The sequence below is a fragment of the Macaca mulatta genome, chromosome 6 (genome assembly GCF_049350105.2).
Source record: "Macaca mulatta isolate MMU2019108-1 chromosome 6, T2T-MMU8v2.0, whole genome shotgun sequence".
NCBI lineage: Eukaryota > Metazoa > Chordata > Mammalia > Primates > Cercopithecidae > Macaca > Macaca mulatta.
In genome coordinates this window covers 274,343-294,670 of record NC_133411.1, presented here as the reverse complement: position 1 = coordinate 294,670, position 20,328 = coordinate 274,343, and positions in this window count along the sequence as shown.

Here is a 20,328-nt window from a genome sequence, read left to right as displayed (position 1 = left end):
GAACCCAGAGTGCAGCGGAACATAGGGGATGTAGCCTTGGGAGCAGAGACGTGCGGGCCAGTGCCCTGGTTCCTGGCAGGTTCTGAGTGCAAGAAAAGGTTAGTGACCCAGCCGAAGTCACGGAGCAACCTGCCAAGACCTGCCTGGATGTGTGGCTGGCATCTGTGCTGGCCCCAAAACTGCCCATTTGGGGATTCCTTGCAGTTTCAGACCCATCTAGGGGTCCGGAGAGGGTCCCAACCATGACCTCAAAGAACGAGGTGTTGCCTTGAGATCCTCCAAGGTGAGGGTAGGAATTTTTTTTTTTTTTCAATTAGCAATAATTTGTTGTGAATGATCGTGGACCTATTTTCCACTTCTTTGTATAGGAAGAGAGACAGAATAAAAAGTCTCAATGTGCCAGATGCCATGTAATGAAGTCGTGGGGTTAACATTGTTGATTATTATGTAACATCACGTTAAGTGGAACATATTCACACGTGTCCACAGCATGTGCGTGTGCCCAGTCCGATGAGCACGTTGGGTTGGGGTCGCTGCTGGTTCATGCAGCCCCTCTGGGTGGTGCTTTCTCTGTGACTTCCCAACACCTTTGCTGCTGCCTCTGTTGGAGTTCAGCCTTGACCAGCCTTGCTGCCACCAGGTTCTCGGGGCCTGTGCACCCTCTTCCCCGCGCGCACCCTCTACCCCACGTGCACCTTCTTCCTGGGGCACACCCTCGTCTCCGCGAGCACCCTCGTCCTCCGTCCTGTCCACCCGGGATCTGCTGTGTGTTTCTACTCAGCCCATGCCTGCCTCTTGCTGTGAGCTCAGTTTATTGAGGTGCGGTGAGAAACCAACAGAGGGGAGCAGTGTCCCAGCTTGTCAGGGCAGGAGGGAGCCTTGGGCATCTCTTCCCCAACTCTGGCGACCCACCCTTCGCGATATAGTGCTGGGGAGAGAGGTGAGTTCTAAAGGTAAGACGGCCGTGATTTCCTGAGTCTTAATTACCTAACACTGGGTCATCTGCCATGTCGCCTCATCGAAGGGCACCTCTAGAGACAAAGCAAAGCCTCTGGTGGCCGTGGGCAGGGTGGCCATGCCTGTCTGTGGGTTCTGTAGAACCTACCCAAAGCCCCTCCAGCCGTGGGGATGTTCAGGCACTTGCCGCCTGTAGGAAGTGTGCGTTAGCCACGTGGTAGGTGCGGACGCCTGGAGGGATAGGCACAGGCCCACAGGCGTGGTGAGTGTGGGAGATTTAGCCACGTGGGGACGTGTGGCGGGATAGGCACAGGACCACAGGCGTGGCGGGTGTGAGAGAAAGTGCACAGAGTGCCCAGCAGATGGCGTGTGGTCAGCGGAAGCCGTGAACACAGGCCGGGCTCGGGAGACACATTTGGAAATACACTTTAAGCAACATCAATGGATAATGCTGCGATTTGGTTTCCTCCCGTGGTCCAAAACATGTTCTAGAGATGCCGCTGCTTTGTGTGTACCTGAGACAAGGGTCTAAATGTATTAGGGCCTTGATGTAATCTGTAAGACAGGTACAAAATGCCTATTTCAACGAGGCACTGAACAAGAAAGCGTGCTCTATTCAGTGCAATGAGAATGCTTCATTGTCATAAGCAAAGTAAAATGCCTCCAAGGCGAGCTTGCCATGTGTTTAATGACCTTGGACACGAGCCTCCTAAACCTGCCAGAAAGTGCTTCCAGCGTGGCTTCATGCAGTGGTTTCATGCAGTGGCTTCAGTGGAGAATGTGCATATGTGGCTGATACTGAGAGCTGCGCAGCACCCTCCTGACCTGACGCATGCCCATGTGTGGACCGTGAGCCGGGCAGCACCCTCCCGACCTGACACATCCCCACGTGTGGGCCATGAGCCGGGCATCCTGACCTGACAGGTCCGCATGTGTGGACCATGAGCCGGGCAGCACCCTCTTGACCTGACGGGTCTCCTTGTGCCCATTGTGGGACCTCCGTCAGTCAAACAAGTGACACATGTCAAACTGAATGCAGGGAGGAGGGTCCAGGATTGCACGCAGGCTCCATGTCTCATCCTTCTGAGGCCTTCTGGGAAGCCAGGAGGGCAGTGGGGTCTTTTGCGTGTTTCCTCCTGGTGGCTGTGAATTTGTACCAATGGCTTTTTGCAAAAGGGCCCGGAGGCGGAATCAGACCCTGTCTTAGAAAGGATGACGTCTTCACGGGCACCTCTTTCCGCCACTCTAGTGCTCCTGTGATTTTTCAATATGTACACCCTGCAGACTTCAGCCTGTTGGTGTCTTGGGGGAATAGATACCAGGATTGTTCCAATGTGTGCAAACCTGAAACAGGAATTTCTCTGCATTAAGTTGGTCACCAAAATGGGAGGTAAGGGGAGAGGGGAAGGAACTTCTTGGCCTCATCAGCCCTTTTCTTGAAACTCACAGTCAAACTTTGTCAAATTCTAGATGATGGTGCTTTAGTCGATGCATTTATGTATGTTATGTCTCGTTTTCTGAGTATGGTGCTTCGAGAATTTAAATATTAAGGTGAAATTGCCATGCACGGTTGAATTGGCACCATAATTTGACTCTCTGTAAAGCCTTTTGGTTTTCTGTTAGAGTGACTTACCAGTTTTTGAGTTAACTGAAACAAACTCTGCTGTCAGCACGAAGGAACCACTGTCTAGTTAGGACATCCAATTAAATAGAATTCTCCTAAATAGAGCGTGCTCTTTTCATAAATTTTAAAAATTCATCTATTCATCAAACACATATTGAGTACTTATCACCCTGGTTGCTAGTCACTGTTCATATATATTTTTAAGGAATTACTTCCACCTAGCTCTGAAATAACATTGTATTTAGAATTTAGCCCAGAGGTGATTAAGCATGAACTTTTCTCAGCAGTCTTGTTTTCATTTTTACTTGATAACATGTTCTCAGACTCGGTGCCCAGCTGACGTTACTGTGCATTGCCCCAGGCACACACCTGGCCGGCGCTGTGTCTCTGGGGCTTTAGAGCAGGAAGGAAGGGCTGCCAGGTGTCTGGCCCTTCCATGTTTCCCTGGGGGAAGGATTAGGCCTTGGGCAGGAGTCTTGGCTTGTCTTACTGGATTAGCTGGTGTCATTCAGTCAGCTCTGCCTTGGTGTTAAGCTCTGGACTGACTCTGACCTCTGAATGGCAGAGGAGAGGATGGCGTTTTAGAATCAGTCATGCAGACCGGGGCACCCAGCAGGTCTCGGATAAAAAGTGGTGGCAATTGATCACTTCCCTTTTTGGGAGAACTGTGTGGATTGACTCAGACCTCTTTCTTTTGATTTTATCTTGAGACTTTGCAGAAGCAAAAATGCCTTAAAAAAAAATTAAATGATGGGCTTTTGTAATGTTTGTGTCTCCCCAAGATTCACAAGTTGGAATCCTCACCCGCGAGGAGATAGTGCTAGGAGGGGGAGCTTTGGGCGGTGAGGAGGTCTTGAGGGTCTCATAAATGGGATTTGTGCCCTCAAAAAAGGGACTACAGAGAGCTCCCTCGCTCCTTCCATGGTGTGCGGACCCAGTGAGAAGCGCCGTCTATGAACCAGGAAGCCCTCACCAGGCAAACCTGTCAGGCCTTGACTATGGACTTCCCAGCCTGAGACTGAGACTGAGAGCTGTGAGAAATGAACTTGTGTCATTTGCCAGCCCCTGCCCAGCCTGTGGTGTGTTGTTAGAGCAGCCTGGGTGAACGAAGGCAGGTCGTGAATTTTCTGTCATGCTTTCTGGCTTCAGATACTTGCTAGGGAGATGTCACCATCTTACCCAGGTGGAAGTGTCTGGAATCAGACGTTCCGTTATGATTTGACCTTGTTCTTGCCCCACGCCTGTGCCGTTCACACCTCCTGGTGTCTCGGCTGCCCGCGGCCCCTCCAGACGTTTCTGATTCGGGGTGTGGTGCTGGTCGCGGCCGTGTCGTCAGTGACCAGGAGTAGGAGCTCGCGCCCCTCGTGAAGCAGCAGCCTCACCCGGAAGCTGCCGAGAAGCATTTGACAGAAGGTGATCGCGCCTCGAGACTGAAACTTCCTGTTTACAGGGAATGGAGGTGCATAGTAGGGAATTTCATGATGGCCCTAGAAACAGATGCCTCTGGGGTAGGGGATATTCTGCAGGACAATGCAATGATCTTCTCGAAAAGTGAAGATCACAGATAAAAGGGGTGCGAGGCTGTCCCTGACTAAGACGGGGAAGGAGAGTCACTCAGCACAGTGTGTGGCCCGGATAGAAAAGACGTTTTCGGAACGATTGTGCTACCTGAACATAACCTGGACAACGATGCTCTGAAATCATTCTTGTCTGCCGATGATGGTACTGCGGCTGCAGAGGGGCCTTTATTCCTAGGGAACGTGTGCCTGAGGACTCGGTGAGGCAGCAGGAGCCTCTCACCTTCAAGTGGCTCCAGAGAAGAAATAAATCTGTCTCTCTGTCTGATCTACAGAGAGAGTGAGAAAGCAAATCTAATGAAATGTTAGCAGTTGTTGGAGCTCCACGTGGAGAAAACTTGACCACTCGTTGTACTGTTCTTCCACTTTTTAAATATGTTTGAACATTTTCATAATGAAAATGTGGGAAAGTAAAAATAAATCTGGAAATTAGAACGGAAGTGAGCCCAGCCGAGAGCTCTTGGGTTCAGCCGGGAAGAGCCAACGGTCCGTTGGTGTTCTCTCGACTCGTCGTGGGGATTTCCTCCTCCTGGGTTCACCACCTAGTTTTCCTTGTGATAGTTATTTTACACATAGCTATGAGCATAGGTGATACTGAAAACACACGTTTAGTGTGGTTTGTCATTAAGAATTTGGAGAACTGGCTAAATAAACCACTTGTACAGAGTTGAGATGAACACCACCTGCCTCAGCGTCTGTGGTAACAGCTTCATTTGGGTGCAGAGCTTGGCAGAGGTTTGAGTGACTCTGTCTCGATGGTCCTCTGTCAGAGGACAAGGTTAGGCATCACCACCGAGGGCCCTGTTGAGCCTCTGGGCTGGAAGTAGCCTCCCCCTGGCTGGTGAGGCAGCCTCTGAGGGCCTTTCCTGACAAAGCCCTTCACTGAGCTGCAGTTTGGCCATCTCTGCCCTCACCTCCCCGACTGCAGGGCCTCGAGGTCTCACCACCTCCAGCCTGAGCACCCAGTGCCCAGGGGCAATTTCCCACCTTCCCTGGGGGCTCAGGATTCTGGCTCCCGGGGCAGTGCCCGCAGCTGGGCCCCTCCTCCTGGGCTGGGGGTAAGGCTGGCCACGGCCTCCTGCTATGTCCCACTGGCCACTTCACCGCAGCTGCAGCCCTCACTGGGTGGCCCCTCCTGCTTCTGTTGGATGAGGAGATGCAGGCCTTCACCGAGGCTTCCTGGCCTCGCCCCTGCTGGCCCCAAGGCTGTGCCGCTTCCCCCTTCCCAGCCCCTGGTCTCTGTACAGTGTCTGTCCAGGATGTCTGTCCATCTGTCCTTGACATTCTGTCCAGAAGCAGCCACTGTCATCTTAGTTTGTGAGGGGCGAGCAGAGCCCAGGTGCGGTCGATGTGGAGATGCTCATGCACTTCAGTGTGCAGGGAAGTGAGTTCCTTCATATCTACAGCCTCTGCACAGCCAGCTGGGAGCTCACCCCATTCACAGGTGGATGTGCCTTGTTTTTTGGCCCAATCACCTGCATTAACTCAGAAGAATCACAGTTCCCTGCTTTTCTGTCTTTCGTGACCGTCCACCTCCCTCCTCTGCCTGGGGCTGAATGGTGGGGTCTGTCGTGGGTTCGTGGGACCCTCTGTTCTTGTGCGGCCACCAGGAACTGTTATCCGGGCTGATTCCACAGGAGGAGTTTGGGGTGAGCTCCTGAGCGAGAGTTGGGAAGACTGACGTCTGTGTAAACCTTGCTTGTTCATGGTTATTCCTCTCAGTCTTCTTAAATTGTGAAAAATTGGGGACCATTTTGAAATATGGATTTAGGTATGGATTGGTGAGGAGAGAACGTTGATCTAATTGGGTTTACGTTGTGTGTGATAATTTTACACTATCCTTGGGAAAAACTGAAGATGTTGACAGGGTCATGAGAATCGTTTCTTTCTTTCTTTCTTTCTTTTCTTTTTTTTTTTTTTTTTTTTTTGAGATGGAGTCTCACTCTTGTTGCCCAGGCTGGAGTGCAATGGTGCAATCTCGGCTCACTGCAAACTCTGCCTCCTGGGTTCAAACAATTCTCCTGCCTCAGTCCCCCAGTAGCTGAGATTATAGGCGCTCACCACCACGTCCAGCTAATTTTTTGTATTTTTGGCAGAGATGGGGTTTTGCTCTTAAAGGCATTGTTCATTAAGTATTAATTGGTGGCCTGCCGTTGAACTAATGTTAGTGTAGTGCTGACATCATCAGCCATGGCAGAAACTTACTTGGCATCCCTGGAAAAGAGGGCAGGGAAGCATAGTGCCCTGATACCACCTCATTCTCCAGTGCTACTTCCAACTCTGAGCTGATGGTCATTATGAGTGGATCTGCCCTGGACAATTAGTTTAGTGCAGCTGCCTTGGACAGTCAGGTTAAAAGTAACAAACCGCCACAAAACTCAGCTAATAAAATGTGAGGAGAGACATGGGGCACCAGGAAAGGGTGAGGCCTGTCTCCCTGTGTGCCATCTGTGTGGAGCCTCAGTACCTAGGGGACAGCGTTTACACAGAGCCCCAGGTTTTTATTAGCATTTCCCTGAATAAAATGTCACTTGTGAGCTGCGGACTGGGAGGCTTTTTCTGATTATTAGGTTTCGTAATGTGGGATCATCAGTAGGCAAGGTGGGCCTGAGGGCCATAGGATCTGGAGACTGTCCAGGGCTGCTTTCTGGGGATGACAGGCTTGTCCCTTCAGCAGTCAAGACACCAAAGAGAGTCTTTCTGAGAATAAAAGAGAGAAGCTTTTAAGGGAAAAAGCAGTTTCTCTCTCTGTTTGGGAGTTGAGTGCATTTTTCTACATTTACTCGGAGATGTTCCTTGGTTCCCACCATGTGCCATCGCCCCACTATGGGGTAGGGTCACCCCACCGCGTACCTAACCCAGGAAAACTCCTCTGCAGTTATTTCAGAGGCTGTGTGCATTTCTCTTGCCTCAACGGGTAGAGTGAGTTTTTCTTCCTACTGTTTTTAGTCAGTTTTCTTAATCTAGCCTGTTACTGGGATAAGTTCCAGAGACGAGCAGTTTTAAAAACAATCTTTGTACGTTGCGTAGAGAGCAGTCCACCTGTAACCAGTGTGTTCCTGGAGGTACCGCAGTGGCCTTGGTTACGCGAGGGCCCCGTGGCTCAGGATGGGCCGAGGAAGGAGTGCGTGAGCAGTGGGCACTGGCCGGAGGCAGGGGAGGCGTGGCCACCTGTGACTCGAACTCCCCCCATCCACTCTACCGCACCGCTGGGACGTGAACATTCTCGCCCTGGACGTTTTGTCTGAATGTTCGGTGCCCAGGCTCTTGGGTACACAGGCGGCCCCGGGTTTTATTTCAAAAGGGTGTCATGAACAGTGAAGTAACCCACGTGCCTAAGCTTTGATTGACATGAAGGAATGTAGAGGCTGCTGAAATCCTGGTCATTTTAGAACAAAGTATTTTATTAACAGTTTTCTAAAAGAAAGAAATCATTAAAAAATTGATCCCTGTTGAGGTAGAAGGATCTCGTCCTCATGCTCCTCAGTTCCTTCCAGAATCAGCTTCCAGTTCAGCTGCAGAACAGGTTCTGGTGGTGGCTGGAGCAGCCCAGGCACGTGCCGTCGGGTCTAAGTTCACACTGGTGCCCGTGTGGTCTCCAGTTACGGTGCGGGCCGTGGGGTCTGAGTTCACACCATTGCCCATGTGGTCTCCAGTTACGGTGCTGGCCATGGAGTCTGAGTTCACACTGGTGCCTGCGTGGTCTTCAGTTACAGTGCTGGCCATTTGTGCCTTTCTGGGAAGTTAGAAGGAGGATCATTTCATCACGTCTCTGTCCTCCCACACCTGATCTATGCTGGGCCACCGTGAATTCTTCCTTTTAACTGTTTCTCTCATCACGGGCAACACTGGTGTTCTGTGGTCAATGTTTGCCATTTCTGAAAACGGATTCTGTGTTTTTTTATATAATCACCTGGTCTCTTTTACGAATTTCGCTTTTCTTTAAGAAAATCATCGTGCTTTTATCTCTTCAATCTCAACTCTGTTCCCTGACACAGGCTCTTACCAGCTCGAAAATTAAAAGTAATCTTTGATTATACTTAATACTTTCTAAAGTTTTCAAAAGTTTATCAGCATGTGGGTTACTGAACATTGACTGTTTATTTAATGGAAAATTAGATTCTAAGTAGAGTATTAGAGTGAAAATGATCTTTTGATTTTATTAAAATATTCAGGTAAAAATATGAAAATGCCTTCGCCAAACTTCATGCCTGTGTAGCGTGAAAACATTAAGCTGCTCTCTGCTCCCGGGAATGCATGAGTAGAGTATGTGTTTGAAAGCGTCATTCCAGTCTTAAGTTTTAGGTATTCTTAAAGGGGTTGGCTGGAGAAGTGACATTTAGCATTGAGTGAACGTTTGACAAAGATTTGTCTCTATATAAAAATAGTTAAAAACAATGTTTAGTGTTTCCTGTCAGGGTTCACCCATTAAAGAATGGTCTTGTAAAAAACTCATCGAGAGTGTCGGCGCCCAGAGGTGCTACCTTGCCCACCGTTGTGTCATCTGCTGTCACCAGGCGACACGCCCAGCGTTTAGCTGCACGTCAGATGTGGCCACGGGGCCACAGGACATCCCTGCGGACGGATGTTCTTATGCAGATTAATGAGGATGGAGACCGCTGCAGAACTGTAAGCCCCCCAGGGGCTGACGGAAGCCTGGGAATACCCGAGACACCAGAGTCGCTGCTGCCCTGGGTGGAAGGAAACCTGCCCTGGAAGATGGGAAATGCAATAAGGAGAAAGTACCAAGGTACATGATGCTGTGAAAACGGAGATGTTTTAATTAAATTAACAATTAAAATCATTTTAATTATGTGAATTATTTGAATTCATGTTAGTTCTTTTTAGGAAATTAATACTTAAAGCAAGTTTGTTTTCTGAATTGTTTGATTTAATTGAGTCAGCACAAGAGTTAGCATTGATATCTGACCCTCTTCCAGGGTTGGGGCAGAGGAGATGGGGGCAGAGGAGACAGGCCTCCCACCCGCTTTCCCCTGGAGCTCAGCCAGAATTTCCCATTGAGGAGCCCTCAGCTCCCTGAGAGCCAGGAGCTCTTGCGGAGAAGCCGCTGTCGGCATGCCACCCGCTTTGATGGCCCTGCTCTGCCATCCCTGCGCTCCAAGGGCCGGACCCTGCCGCTGCCTGTGCCAGACGGGTCTCAGGGAGGTGCCAGCCAGGGGTTATGCATGGCGGGGCCTGGGCATCGCTGTCCAGATTCCGTGGCTGCCGGTTTCATTCTCTCGCTGTTTGTCCCCCTAGCAAGACTCATGAGGTTCCTTGAGGACAAGACCCCCTCCTGCCACCTGGTCTGTTTCCTGAACGTTCTCTGCACGAGTACAGCCCCGGGATGCAGCCCTCGGGAATCAGGGTGTCGGCCATAGTAGGGCGGGTCGCTCTGCTGGGCACCATGATGGATGTTAACCGCTGTGCTTCACTTTGGGGACGTGTTTAAGTACAAAAGTAATTTTAAAATTTCACCATTATTTCAAGACAGCTAAGAGCCTATTAGCACAGAATCCCTGGTCTGAATGAAATCAAACGGTTCTTATTAATTATTCATGATGCCACGAATATGTAGCCTTATTTTTTATAATTGCCAGTCTGTATAATTAACCTTTCATTTGGTTAAAGTACTTAACACTAAGTAGAGCTGTAATTTCAACTGTTTATAAAGCATATGGAAGAATGTTTAAATGTTTAATTAGAACCACTTTTTTTAGTTTCATAGAGAATTTTTTTTCTTGTCAACGAGGGTCTTTAATTATTTAAACCAAAAGAGAAAAACAGACCAGAAAAGAAAAACAACTAGTAAAGCTCGGAACTGCGAAGGTGGCATCATTCCGTTAGTCTCGGATTTTGCTTCCTGGGTTTGTGACGTGGTCAGAGTCCTTGTCTTTGATTTCCTAACACAAGTTGTTAAAGTTGGAAGTGAGTGTGAAATTGAGTTAGTCTAGCTTTATTCTTTCACGGATGAGAAGTGAATTATCTTCAGCAAGGTGGGTGCAGGCGTGGTCCCCGGGGGTCACTGTGGTGAACAGGCCGCCCTTGTGGGGAGCCAAGTTCGTCATCACTGGGACAGAGCCCAGGACACTTCCCCAGCTGGCCAGCCTCTTCCTAGAACCTCACACATTGCAAAGGATGGAGTCCAGATCTATACCGTGAAGAAACGAGGGTGGTTACAGAAAGCACCACCATCTCAGCTGAGTGGCTCTGAGCACCCCAACGTTGGGGCACCTCAGCATCCTGTGTGGCTCAGGCTGTGTCCAGCAGGGAGGCCGGCCCGATCGAGCTGCGGTCTCCACCCTGAGGGTGAGGGCTCCTTCCCCCAGCGCGAGTTAAAGCATCATGTGTCCACCTGTGCAGTGGCTGGTCCCAGTGGCCCTGGAGGGCTGAAACCCTGGGTCCCGCCACTGGTCCGGGGCATCCGTTTCCCCTTCCTGCAGTTCCTGTGTCTGTGTGTCCAGGGGGCTCTGATCCCTGTCTTAGGACCATGGCTGAGGGGTCAAGTTCACCCGCTTTGGAGCTGGCCCGGATCTTGGTTCTGTGGATCCTCGCTGTGTGGCTCTGGAGCAGTTCTGTCCTCAGGAGATGGATCCTCACAGCCGCGTCTTGGGGCCATGGGGAGAATTAATAGGACGACCCCCGGGTAGCTGCTCAAAGCCCTGTGCGGGGCCAGCCCTGTGTTTCCACCAGTTTCTTTGCTCTGTGCTCCCCCCCACTGTCACATCGCCAGCCTTTATTTCCTTTTCCTTGGACCCAGACAGCGAATGCTCCGCTGGTCTTGGCAGCCCCTTCTCTAGTCTATCCTCAAATCACTTCCTGACGGATAGCCATGACTAGCCATCGGCGTGACCAAAACCCCACAAAATAGAACCCAACTTTCCTATTAAGCTGTACAGAGCTGTCCCAGCCCCACTTCCCACAGGCTGGCCTCATTCACCATGGGATCCGTGGTTCTCACCTGGGGCTGGGGGTGCCCCTGGCATCTGGTGGGGAGTGTCAGGGATGTCCCTCCAGGCCCAGTACAGTCCCCCAGCCAGTGGCCGGCAGACAGCAGCACCCAACCTGATGTCCCTGTGGCTTCTGGTTCCCCGAGGCTGGCTGTGCTTTGCTGCCTCTACATGCTCTCAGACGTGTGCCCTCTCTCCACCTTCACTGGTTAGCAGTGTTCCATCCATTAGAGCTCAAAGCACTGCCTCCCGGCAATGCAGCCCCTTCTCCTGGCCTGCCGTCTGCCTGTGCCCCACGGTCTGTACCGTGTCCTCACGGACCGATCAGAGCGAGGCTCCCAGGGATGGAAAGGTTCCTGCTTGTGTCTGCTTGTGTCTCTGTCCCGCCTTCTCTGGACCCGGCACCGTGGCCTTTGCCGACAGAGGTCTTGGGTTGATTGTCAGCGAAGCAGACAATCTATATGGCTCTAAATGGCTGTGAACATGCTTGATTGGGTTATTTTAAAAATAGTTGTATATGTAAACATTTGAGTGTGACACAGGTGGATTTTTGGGCTAATGGTCTTGTTCTTCAGGGAGTAACCACAGGCCCATCCACAAGGACCATTTCCAGCTGATTTATGGAACGCTGTTCTACCTGGTTAATTTTCAACGTTATCTCAGCCTGAGAGGTAGGTCAGCATGTGACGAAGTTCACTGGTTTGAATCCTAATCTGCTCCTTAGGAGCTGCACCTTCCATGCCTTCGTTTCTTCCTTGGTTAGGTAGGGAAGGTATGAGCTACCTCAGAGTTGTGAGTGAGGCCTGCATCGAGTGACCGCATTAAAGTGACAAGGACTGCACCCGGAGTGTTGATATTTAAAGACCTTTAAACATCGCGATGCCGCATTTTGGTACCCAGGTAAAACAGCAAAGTTCTTTCAGATGCAGACACAGACCCTCGGTGAGGTGGGGGGCTGATGGCAGGAGGTGGACCACCGACCCTGTAACGAGGGCGTGGTCTGTTCGAGGCTGAACGAAGTGCACATCATTGCATGTACCACGGAAGTCCCTCTCGTGAAGTCCTGGAAGGGTCCATGTGGCTGAGCCGTGTGGTCTGTCCATGACGTCTGGCAGGAGCAGAGCTTTCGGGTGCAGCCTTGCTCTTGTGCGCACAGCCCTCAACGGTCTCAAAAGTCTGAGGCTTAAAGCAGGCTTGGGGTTTCCTTACACCTCCTGGACATCTAATTTGCCTGGCAAACATGTTTTTCTTGGGTGTAAAGGTGAAGGAGTGGGTGATTCTGGTGAAAGTGTACTAATTACTGCACTTCTGGGTCAGTGGCGCTTGGTTGAAGACACTATCTGCCCTGGATGGACATCTCTGGGATGGTGAGAACCGGTGGCTGGATGTCGCGGGGTTGCCAAGAAGATGCCAATTTTTTCCTTTTTCCTGAGTAACAACACCCTACTTTGTTTAGGGAAGCAGCACACCCAGCTGAAAATCCAATTCTCTTGTACGGCGGAGCGGCTGGTGACACAGGTCCAGATGCTGGGATGCTGATGGGGGGTCCTGGAGTGGGAGGTGTCAGGAGGCTTTCCTGACCCACAGCAGCCCTGGGCCCTTGTCCGACCTTCTTGCCCGGGGCATGACACCTGGAGGGAAAGCAGCTTCGGGGGCCCGAGGGCCAGAAGGCAGAGTCCTGGCGTGTGAGGCAGGCCTGGGCCAGGCTCCTCGGAGGATGTCACAGACCTGCTGCCCATGCAGGGACCACCCACCTCTGAGCCCCACGCAGATTTTCCTCCATAGCCGAGTGAAATCCTGGTACAGCGAGTGAGGCAGTCAGAGGCACCTTTTGTGGAAGGAGGACAAAGCTGGAGAGAAAGAGGTTTTCCTAAAGGCACAAGGCGCTGATTCTGCGTTAGGGATAATTCCTAGGAGTGTGGTTGCTGGTGGGTGGAAAACTAGCCAGAGAATAAGTGGGAGTGGCACTTGCTGGTATTTAACTGATTCGTTCATGAATGGTCCGAACAGTTCCAGTGAAAAGAACATTTCGGACACAGAAGTTTTCATCCTGCCTGACAATGAGCATGACCGTGGGCTGTTCCATCCTTCCTGGGCGACAGTGAGAGGGTCTCAGGCCCTTCCGGCCCTGTGCTGGCATTTCCCCAGGGTGTGTGCCCCATCCCGAATAGGCTGGAATGCCTCTGGGTGCAGCTGAGCCTCTTGAAAAGGGAAGAGACATGTGATGTGCTCTGGCTGAACAGGAAAACGAGGGAGGACAGGGAGAGGGTCCTGGAGGTGAGGAGGATGGTGAGCAACACTGGGGACAGAGGAAGTAGGGTAACACCAGGGACAGGGGGACGGAGGGTAAGGCCGGGGACAGGGGCATGGAGGGTAACGCCGGGGACAGGGGATGGAGGGTAACACCACTTCTCCAGGTGCCTTTGGGGGATGCTGCCGCCTCTCGCACCCCAGAGTGAAGTCAACAGGATTCTGTCCCGAGGAGCCCCAGAGCCTGGCAGCTGGGATTGTCGCAGTATGAACCACTGTTCACTAGCTCTGCACCCTGGGACAGGCTCCCTGGTGTTTCCACCCTGGTTTCCCATCTGGACAGTGGGACCCTGAGTGTCCCCGTCCCAGCTGCGCCCAGAGCCCTGGACTCCAGCGTGTCGTCGGCACTCATTAGCGTTTCTTTTGTTGTGGTCCGTGGACGAAGTGGCTCTCTCTTTGTGTGTTCACAGCCCTCCTGCTCACTTTACCTTCTGGGAACACTTTTTACATAGCTTCGTATGTGGGGAGGACTCGAGTGATTAATGGAATGTTTCATCAGGTGCAGTTCTTCTGTTTCCCAGTTTTGACACAACATTTGGTGAAATTTCCAGGGACTCCTGTGGTCAGCCTCACGGTTTCACTCTGTCACTTTCTAATGCAGTATTCTTTGGGAGTCTTTTCAATTAAGCGCCATCATTTAAAAATAAGTTTTATAAGATGCAGTTTCAGGTTAATTCTTTACCTTTGTGTCTCAGGCAGTAGCTACCTACCTGTGAGTAGTCACAAAGGTTCACGCAGTTTTCTCTAGCTGTCCCTAGCTCGTAGCTCAGCAGGTCCCTTCAGATGAGTCAGCCAGCTGTGTACCTGCATGTTCAGGATGCTTGTCAGGGGCCTTCCTCAGAGCAAGACCGACGCTCACCTCATCCTTGGGACTTTGGAGCCCGCCCTGGAGAGACTCCAGCCACGTCCAAAGGGGCCGTCCGGGTCCCACAGGCTGGTGGGAGTGACTTCTGAGCCACTCCAGACCACACTTTGTGTTCCTACACCCCACAAAGCCACTTAAAGTGCCATGTTCTGGTGCTGTGTGCCTCACCAGTGTGCCACACAAGCCTGCACGGGGATCTGAGCGGGCCCTGTCTTCCTCAGGCTATGCTGGAGTTTTGGGGCAACTGGAGCACTCCTGGCTGTGATTCTCGCCACTGTCTGGGCTTCCCTAGAGGGTCTCACCTGCAGCGTGAGGACCACATCGGCAGCCACTGAGGAGCCGCCAGGTGCAGCGTTGGTCCCACTCAGTCCTTCTCGACTTTGGTGAGAGAGTAGACAGCAAAACTTCAGCTGGGAGCCCCAGGCCTTCTCTGCTTGGGGCCCTGGGACTGACACAGCACAGATCCTGCCATCCACGTGCTGGGGGGCCCGCCGTGCGGCTCCCTCCTCTGGTCAGGGGCTGCACCCTTGGGCTGTGCAGCTCCTGGTTCTCACACTCAGGGGCCCAGGGAGGGTGGTGGATGAAGAGAGAAGGAGAAGGGTGGCAGTTTGAGCCCAATTGTGTTGGCTTCATCTTCCGCCTCTTGTCCCTAAGTACATTGGCAAAGTTTTCCAGGTGAAAACTCAGAAGGGATTTTTAATGACTGGAATCTGTGAATTCCATGGAAGCCAAGTCTGTCCACCTCTTTCACCCACCTCATTTCTCCCCGTTGGGGCTGATTTTGGCAGCGTTCATAGGGGCAGGGACGGAAGGGGTGGGGGCCAGCCGTCGGCCCTGTGTCCCTCCCTTCCTCCCCTCAGCGCCACAGCATTTCGGTGTCATCCCCTTCCGTGCACGCGTCCTCATGAAAACCAAGTGCGGCTGGAGGGAGATGCCTGCGCCCACTCCCGTGACCTTCCCGGCCAGCCTGGCTGCAGCGGCCCCTCGGCAGGCATCTTTCTGGTGCTGCCTCCGTGCCCCTCCCATCACCTGATGCTCGTGTTCCTGAATCTTCACGCGTGTGCTCTGTGCAGCCACCTCACGGGCTCCCTGGGAAGGAAGACAGTGTCTCACGCCGGTCAGAATGCTCTTCTCTGTCCACTGAATAGTCCAACACAGAATCATTCCTCTGTGATTATTTGTGCTTTGTTATGTAGAACTGGAATAAAGAAAAAGTGAATTTAGACATTACAGCCATCAGGTTGAAGCTTAGTAATTGCATTAGGGAATTAAATGGAAACATTTGAGCTTCTCGAGTTCTAATTCCACATCTTCGTATCCCCATCACCCCATACCCAGTGTCTAACACAGCTCTTGGTCTAGGAGTTTCTTGATAAATGCTTACTGAATTGAACTGGACTGAGCTTAACATTCCCACCCAGAGTTAGAAGCCAGTCCCTGAATAAATTGCATTTAGAATATGAGTTTGATGTTACTGTGGTAAGGGGTATCCTACACGTCATAATTCCTAGTCAATATCGGGTATTTAGTCAAATAGACTCAAGTATAGAGAAGCATAGGCCCATCTGGCAAAAGGGCAAGGCACGCTGCTTTAGGTCCAGGTCCCCAATATCAACTATGAAAATAAAACGTCAACTCCAATGACAGCCCTGTCCTCAGCTGGTCACTGTTTATGCTAACAATTATAAACAGCTTGAACTTGCTGTCCTGAGAGGCAACACACCCTCCATTCTCTCTGCAGTGTAGCTGCCTTGGTGGATGGAACATGCCCCTCCTCCCTCCCTCTCCCTCTCCCTCCCTCCCCCCTCCTCTCTCCCTCCCTCTCCCCTCCTCTCTCCCTCCTTCCCCCCTCCTTCTTCCTATCTTCTCTCACCTTTCTCCCCCCACCTTCTCTCCTGGACAAGGGGCAGAAGAAAGGAGACCTCCGGAATCTTCTGCTTCATCCAAGCAGCTTGGGGGCAGCATCAACAGCTGCAATTTGGCTGCCCCAGCAGGTGCCTCAGGGCAGCCTTTCTAATGGGAATCCTGGAATCATGTCTTTCCTTAATGTGTCCTAAAGGCTGGAGGACATGAAGTGAAACAATGCTCCATGCTCAGTCCTGTGATTTTGTGTAATTATTGGACTTACTTTGAAATTAAAGTAAATGATACCCAAGGTAGAGCATGAAAAAAAAGAAAAAACAGGCTATGGTGTTTGAAAAACAAACAAAACCGTTTGGTTTGTTGGTTTGTTCTTAGACCTTCACAGGCTCCTAGGTCACACGTTTCAGTTTCTTAGCAAGTGGCATTCTCTGCAGAAGCTGTGTCAGTCTCTGTTTGATGATGTCAGCCACAGCAGAAAGAAGCACTCCGTAGGCCCCGTGCTCAGCACCTTGGCGTGAGCTCCTGCCATCTTCTGTTCATGCTCATCACAGCTCTGTGCAGTGGGCATCCTCCTGATCCCTGTGGGAGGATGGAGGATGGAGGCGGAAGGGTGAGTGATGGCAGGATCACATGAGGGGTCTCTCCCGAGGTAGGGAGGGGAACTGGCCCAGGACCTTAGTGCCCATCGCATCCTTCTTCCTCCTCCTCTGCCTCTCTGTGACCGTTTGACTCAGGCTGCAGGGACAGACATGAGTATGTGCAGAGCCTGTGTGCATCCCTGGGAATGTGTGCTCATATTGGCAGGGAGGGATGTGAGTGTGTACAGAGCGTGTGTGCACACCTTGGCGGTGTATGCCGGCGTTGGCAGGGACAGATGTGAACGCGTATGGAATGTGTGTGCACACCTTGGGGATGTGTGCTGGCATTGGCAGGGACAGATGTGTACAGAGCGTGTGTGCACACCTCGGGGTGTATGCTGTCGTTGGCATGGACAGACGTGAGCGTGTACAGAGCGTGTGTGCACACCTGGGGGTGTGTGCTGGTGTTGATAGGGACAGATGTGTACAGAGCGTGTGTGCACACCTGGGGGTGTGTGCTTATGATGTTTTGTAACCGGCAAATACGTGGCCTGTTGCATCGGGCGGCCCTGCGCCCATGCTGAGCCCGTCAGTGGCCCTCGGGTTGGGGTCTCCATCTGCCCAGACAGCACTCGAGTGGCTTGAGGTTTCAGATTCTTCCTCTACGGATACTTGGGCTTCCTCAGGACCAAACATCAGAACCAGCCAACTGCAAACTACAAGAACGTTCAAATGCATCTTCAGTAGGAAAAACAAAAGCAATTGGAAAAATTTTCCAACGTGACCCCGTGGTTAAGCCGTTAGATACTCCAGCCAACAGATTGAGTCACTTTAAAATTCACACCAATTAAAATGGTTGTGAGAGTTACAGAGCTTTACCGCTAAACCTTGAAATAATTGAAGCATTCTGCTCCACTTGCTTACAAACTAGAGTTGGGGATACCTTTCAGTCCAAAGTAGCAACCTTCTAAATCCAGCTTAGATGCGAGGCTCCCACTGACACAGGAAGAGACAGTGGCCCTTGATTATTCTCCTGTGTTCAGATACTGTGTCATTTCTTTTTTTTTTTTTTTTTTTTTTTGTATCCTGATCATCACTTCTGCTTTTCCAATTCAAACTAAAGGGAGTTTAGTTCTGTTTTGGAGAAGCTGTGGTTAGTAGTTTCTTTTCATGGTTTGCTTAATCTCTTAAGTCTGGTGCTTACATTACCCAAATAGACTTTTCTTTAGTACGACAGTGCCATAACCCAGGGCTTCTCCCTCCATATCTGCTCCCCAGGAGGCTCCCTAGGAATGGGCGCTGGAGATCCAGCCCCTCTCCATGTGCTATTTTCTTTGAGTCCAAGGTAGGTTTGGCTCAGAGAAGAAAAGAGGCCTCCGGGTTAGGTGCCTCTGACTGCTTGCTTGTGAAATGTTTAATGACAAGGCGACTTCCAAACTAATTTACACATTGATAGTTGTAGCTTGAAGTATCACCGCAGTCATAAGAACAAGAAACACTCCCATAAAGTAGATAAGCAGAAAAAAGCCATAGAAGTTTAATAAAGCGCAAATAAAATGGTGTTGTAAGAATGTACAGTGGGAAATGCTCTCAGTCCAGCCAGATCCAGCTGTGGCGTCAGTCCAGCTGTGGTGTCCTCCTGTAAAAACATTCAGCCACATGTGGCCCTGATCGCAATCACTACTCTGAATTGTGATCCAGAATGTTCTTGGGGGCCGATGCTGGGACTGTTCCAGCAGTTCAATCTGATTGGGCGTCACGGTGGTGATGTGTTTAGCGCGGCCAGCTGGGCTGAGTGGTGGCCACCCGTGCACTCGCCACGTGCAGCCGTTATTCTGGTGATGGGGTTGCATGTGCCCCGGCTTGTCCACCTGGGCTATTAAAGTACTGGGAACCCAACCGCGGGCGGTGCCTCCCGATATGGGAGCTGTCTTTTTTATCCAGGGCCCTCTGGCGCTGCAGAACCCTGCTGCCAGTCTGAGCTCACAAGGAGGTACCGGAGGGCTCTGCTGGGGCATGGAGGTCCCTGAGCAGGTGGTCACTTATTGCTTGTGGAGTGGTCCATGGCCTGTGAGTTTATTCTCGGGGTTTGTGTGGGCGAGGTTAACCAGTTCACAGCTGGGCACTTACCCCTCACACAGGTGACACTAGTTAAAGTGGAATCTATATTAGCTCACACGGGAGTGTGGGAGGAGCTGGGAGGGTGGGGAGGCTTGGCCTTAGCACTAGATTCCCGGGCTCCTGACATTTCTGCGTCTTCCAGTTGAGGGGCCGTCAGAGCCGCTGTGGGTCCTGAAGACAGTGGGTGCCATATGGACCAGGGGATGCAGAAGCCTCTAGAGGCTGCGGGAGGCAAGGAGACGGTGGCTTCCCCAGAGCCAGCCCTGCCGCCACTTCGACGTTAGATGGTGGGACCTGTTTTGGACTCCAGCTTCCAGAAATGTGAGAAAATAAGTCAGAGTTTAGGGCGCTAAATTTGGGGTGATTTAGTGGAGAAATAGAAAACTAGCCCACAAATGTGCACGCATTGAAATGTGCTCTGTCCAGGTGTTCACAGTGGTGTGAGGGGGATGGCATCGGGGTTCTGGGAACTGTGCAGTTTTACTGAAGGAATGGGGCTCGCCACGCCTTTCCTCATATAACTGAAGGTATGTATGCCTGCCACACTGCCCAGGAGACAGGGACTAGAATTCTGACTTTATTTCTTATGGGAACCAAGCCACAGTCAGAACACGGTGAGGGCCGAGACGAGCTTCCTACAGCCTGAACTGGGAAGAGGAATCGCAAGTAGTTTGTGTTTTTCTACACAGACCTGTCCTTTTCAGGTTTTGTTAAGTTTTGGAAAAAGGGAGAAGCCAGGCACACCTCAGCGAGGGACAGTGTTTCTGGAGGTGGTGCGGCTTCAGCCTGAACGTGGCCGTGTGGTTGGGAGGCTCAGAAACTGCCCTCCAAGGGCACTCATCTATTCCTTATTGCAGTAATACCTCGTTTACAGAAATCCACAGAAATTACAGTGCGGGAGGCTTCTGGTCTGGATGGGTTTGTGTGGACCGAGGTCACGGGGTGTTGTCCCAAGTGCTAATCCTGATCTGGCAGAGGCTCTGTTCCCAAATAATTATTCCACAGTTTCAGAGCCTATATCTGAGTGATAGTCTTTTAACTTTGTTGCATAAAAGGAAACAAAGTATGTCTTGAGGGTCTAAAAATCCATGTGGTAATCATGGCTTTAAACTCATACCTGGGGCTTTGGGATGGAGTGAAAACCACCGTCACCTGGCGTGGACGCTGCGTGGTATTTTTAGCATGGTGGTCTGCTCGTGCCTTGAACTCTATCTGCAGTGTGAGCAACAGCTGTGCATTTGAGAAATGTGGACAGGTCAGCTTGCTCCTCCAGGGGCCTGCAGGCATCCGGGTGAGGGGCCTGGGATGAGGCCACATCAGTGGGAAGGAGCTTGGTTGTGTCAGCAGATATGTCTGCCTCTACAGGCCCGCAAGCCAGCCAGAACCCAGTTTTCCTTTGGTCATCTAATGCCAGAAAAAACCTGTTTCTTAGAGATTCTCATAATTTATATTAATGAACCATTTGACCGTACCTAAAATGTTA